The sequence below is a fragment of the Neoarius graeffei genome, chromosome 25 (genome assembly GCF_027579695.1).
Source record: "Neoarius graeffei isolate fNeoGra1 chromosome 25, fNeoGra1.pri, whole genome shotgun sequence".
Lineage (NCBI taxonomy): Eukaryota > Metazoa > Chordata > Actinopteri > Siluriformes > Ariidae > Neoarius > Neoarius graeffei.
This window is the reverse complement of record NC_083593.1, coordinates 51,041,174-51,046,331: the sequence shown is the minus strand read 5'-3', so window position 1 is coordinate 51,046,331 and position 5,158 is coordinate 51,041,174.

The following is a 5,158-nucleotide window of genomic DNA, read 5'->3' as shown; positions in this document are numbered from 1 at the left end:
TAGTGGTCTTGAATTTCCTCCATTTGTACACAATCTGTCTGACTGTAGATTGGTGGAGTCCAAACTCTTTAGAGATGGTTTTGTAACCTTTTCCAGCATGATGAGCATCAACAACGCTTTTTCTGAGGTCCTCAGAAATCTCCTTTGTTCGTGCCATGATACACTTCCACAAACATGTGTTGTGAAGATCAGACTTTGATAGATCCCTGTTCTTTAAATAAAACAGGGTGCCCACTCACACCTGACTCTAATTTCACCTTCAAATTAACTGCTAATCCTAGAGGTTCACATACTTTTGCCACTCACAGATATGTAATATTGGATCATTTTCCTCAATAAATAAATGACCGAGTATAATATTTTTGTCTCATTTGTTTAACTGGGGTCTCTTTACCTACTTTTAGGACTTGTGTGAAAATCTGATGATGTTTTAGGACATATTTATGCAGAAATATAAAAAATTCTAAAGGGTTCACAAACTTTCAAGCACCACTGTATATACTGTATATATCGGTATTTTCTTTAGAGCAATAAACATCCAGACGTATTCACTTGTTAAAGCTATAAGAGTGACTATAACATTTGCTGTTTTCCAGATGTTCATCACTCATCACAGTTAGCTGCCGAGCTTGTTCCTGACAAAAGGCACAGAGACATTCATGTGTTTTGCCCACTTTGTAGCTTGAACACATGGACATTTAGCATTTAATCCATTGTTGTAGTCGAGTCACTAAACCTCGAGTCTGAGTCCAGTCTCGTCGACAGTGTTCAAGTCAGAGTTATTAAAAAAATTTTCGAGTCCGAGTTGAGAACAAGACTCCAACTGCACCATTTGACGGTGGCTGTTTCAGCGGCATTAACATTAGTTTGTTCCTGAACATGACGTATGAACAGGTGAATGTGCTTCTCTTTGTCAGGGAGTGTGAAGTATTCTGTCAGAGATGGTTGGGAGACGGATGTAAGTGCAGAAGGTGTGTTTATTAATACAAGTGAAGACGGTAAACAATCCAGAATGGCAGGCAAAATCGTAAAACAGGCAATGGACCCTTTTCACGTGACGTCACGACAAACGCGGCCGCCATTTTGGACATGTACTTCCAGTAGTTTACCACAGCCAACACTGAGGAACGACAGCAAAGAAAGTGTTTATTTTCAGCAAGACTTCCATCATGCCACTATATTGTTGTGCACCTGGATGTAGTAACCATCAACAAACAAGGCAAGGGTTATCATTTTATCGGATCCCGGTCGATGCTGACTGACAGAGAAGATGGATAGCGGCATACCAACGCTTGTGTAGTGACCACTTTGTTGGAGGAAAGACGAATAAAATTAGCCAGAAAAGGCATTACATTGTTGTTAACATTCCATTCTAGTTTGCTGTAATTATGATCTGGCAGCTATTTACACCGGATCCAGTGTAAATAGCTGCCGGAGCCAACGTCCGAGCTAGCGAGCTAGCGCTGGCTCCGGCCGGCATCGAGCTAGCGCTGGCTCCGGAACCTCAGACGTTGGCTCCGGCAGCTATTTACACTGGATCCGGTGTAAATAGCTGCCAGATCATAATTACAGTAAACTAGAACATCCGAGCTAGCTCGCTAGCACTGGCTCGCGGCGGCTCGGAGCCAGCGCTGGCTCGCGGCGGCTCGGAGCCAGCGCTGGCTCGCTAGCTCGGACGTTGGCTCCGGCAGCTATTTACACTGGATCCGGTGTAAATAGCTGCCAGATCATAATTACAGTAAACTAGTAAATACAGTTTTCTGCATCTCGCTCCTTTTTCTTTTATGTTTGTCGCCTTCCTCGCATTCAAACCGATTCGAGCCGAAGTCCACTACATGTCCAAAATGGCGGTCACTGTTACGAAGGTCACGTGACTGAAAAGGGTCTATAGGTCAAGAGAGGCACAAACAGGCTATCTTAGACTCGGCAGAATCAAAGACAAGAAACACGAAATCAGGGATCAGGAAACCAAACAAGGAAATAAGGCTCGGTAATGTATCAGCAATGCAACTCAATACTTCGCAAAGTAAGTGTGTTTTCACAGTTTTTGTATCGGCGAGCTGATTGCGCCTTAATCCTGTGCAGGTCCGAGTCGTTTACGGCGCATGTACAAGAGTCCACTTGGCGTGCGCGCTGTCCAGAGCACGCCTGAAAGTCTCTGATACACACGCCAAGGCGCGCAGGTGTGACGATCTTGCACGAAATTAGAACAAAAATTAATGTATATGTAAATATCTTATGCCAAATTATTATGGCATGTTACAAAAAATTAAGAAAAAATCTGAGTCCTCGTCTCCAATTTACGAGTCCGAATGCAGTTAATGCACGAGTCCGAGTCCAAGTCTGAGTCATCAGTGCTCAAGTCCAAGTCGAGTCACAAGTCCTTAAAATTAGAGCATGAGTCGGATCCGAGTCCGCGTCCTGGACTCAAGTACTACAAGCCTGATTTAATCAGGTTCAGAACTAAAATAGCATGAACAAATCACTGCTTTTTTTTTTAACCTTCTTTTCCAATTATTCAACATTTGTTAACATTGTACGATTATTCTGTCAGTGTTCATTTCAAGTACAACCAGGAAAAATGCAGAGAATCAGTCTGTGCTGAATGTTTGCTACATTCCTTGTGCAGTGGAAAAGCCTTTTCGACTCTCAGACTGTAAAAGTTATAACTTTGACATAACGTTCTTGAGTTTCTGTCTTCCGCTCTCTGATACGTCTGTCTTTGAAGCGCTCGTGTAAGCGAGCACGAGATCCATGAAATCTATGCGAATGCCGGGATCAGATTGCCGTCCAAATCATTTTACGACATCTCTGGAAATATCCATGGAGATCTCAGGGGCATAATGTAACCAGAGACTTTTGAAGGCCACAGTCCGACACCTACACGGCTGAGGTTTAAATCTCTCCAGCTGCTGCTGAGTGCAGACTGAACAGAGGGGGAAAAAACACCGCAGCCCACATGTGCGCTATGGAATCTGAGCAGGACCTTGGCAGAAGGTCAGGAGAAGGGTGTTTGCCTTTCAGAGCCATAATTTAATTTTCTGTCCTGATGTGCGTGCTTTAGGGTCGGGTTTTTGTGTCACCTGGAGCCCTGAATACACACAGAGTCTGTAAATGAGGCTTTACAGCATGCAGTGTGTGTTTCCTGTGCACATTTTTCAGCTCTCCATTGACGGGTAAACAAATAAACAAGCCTAAAAGAACACTGAGGTGACTCCCGGGCCCCCGCTACACACACACACACACACACACGCGCACACACACACACACACGCACGTTTGTGCTGTCTCAGTGGGTCCTTCTATATACCGTATAACAGTGCAAGTGAAAATATCTTGGAAGTTGATGTTGTTTTCATGAATATTTCTCATTATTTGAATTGTCTTAAAAGAGAACAACAATTTCAAACTTGAAATGAGGAAAAATATCAAGAAATGGTGTTAGTAATACTATACATACAGGTGAGTATTTTGAAGATATTTTCACCTTGTTTGAGCTTTACAGAACTCTGGATGTAGATTTCTGTCCTTAAAGGAGAACTGAAGGCAAATTTTTTTTATTAACAAAATTCTAAGGGCGGCACGGTGGTGTAGTGGTTAGCGCTGTCGCCTCACAGCAAGAAGGTCTGGGTTCGAGCCCCGTGGCCGGCGAGGGCCTTTCTGTGTGGAGTTTGCATGTTCTCCCCGTGTCCGCGTGGGTTTCCTCCGGGTGCTCCGGTTTCCCCCACAGTCCAAAGACATGCAGGTTAGGTTAACTGGTGACTCTAAATTGACCGTAGGTGTGAATGTGAGTGTGAATGGTTGTCTGTGTCTATGTGTCAGCCCTGTGATGACCTGGCGACTTGTCCAGGGTGTACCCCGCCTTTCCCCCGTAGTCAGCTGGGATAGGCTCCAGCTTGCCTGCGACCCTGTAGAACAGGATAAAGCGGCTAGAGATAATGAGATGAGATGAGACAAAATTCTATTTATCTCATTTTATTAAATATCGGAATGCATGTTTGATCGCTATTTTGTCACTGCTATAGCAAGTTATGAGTGTTTGAAATACGCTCTGCAATACATCAGTCCATATATCAAAGCAATGGCCGTAAACGAGATTCGTTGAGACCTGTGCGAGACATCGTAGGACGGAAGTAAAATGTACAGCGGAAATCAAAGTGACCAACATCTGCCAACGTCAAAAGATGCGCGTGCCATCTTTTACTTTTTTTAGTCATGAAGTGCGAAAGTCCCCAGCTGTTTCTTTGTTCTTTGTCCTTCTCACAAAGTCCATATGCATGATGGTTGCGACAAAATTCTTCCCCAGCCGTACAGTTACAATGCGCCGTGATCACTTCTCCGTCTTGTTTAACTAAGATCCAGGTCTTTAAAGGGGTTTCTGATGATCTTTGTGAGTGATTTACCTGAGAGATAAGAGCCAACACAAGTGAGAATTAAGTTTGTTTACACTTCAACTTGCAGCGCTTCGTTGTAAAGACACGAATGAAAAGCTTTAAAAAAAAACATACTTACATGGCCAAAAACAATACAGGCCGTGTAAGTATGTTTTTTTGCTTTACTTGCTTTACTTCTTAATTAATGTGTTATTCAATTACGTTTTCGGTTTTAGTAACCTTATATCATGACTTGTATTGGCAACTACAGTGGTGCTTGAAAGTTTGTGAACCCTTTAGAATTTTCTATATTTCTGCATAAATATGACCTAAAACATCATCAGATTTTCACACAAGGCCTAAAAGTAGATAAAGAGAACCCAGTTAAACAAATGAGACAAAAATATTATACTTGGTCATTTATTTATTGAGGAAAATGATCCAATATTACATATCTGTGAGTGGCAAAAGTATGTGAACCTTTGTTTTCAATATCTGGTGTGACCCCCTTGTACAGCAATAATTGCAACTACACATTTCTGGTAACTGTTGATCAGTCCTGCACACCGGCTTGGAGGAATTTTAGCCCGTTCCTCCGTACAGAACAGCTTCAACTCTGGGATGTTGGTGGGTTTCCTCACATGAACTGCTCACTTCAGGTCCTTCCACAACATTTCGATTGGATTAAGGTCAGGACTTTGACTTGGCCATTCCAAAACATTAACTTTATTCTTCTTTAACTGTTCTTTGGTAGAACGACTTGTGTGCTTAGGGTCATTGTCTTGT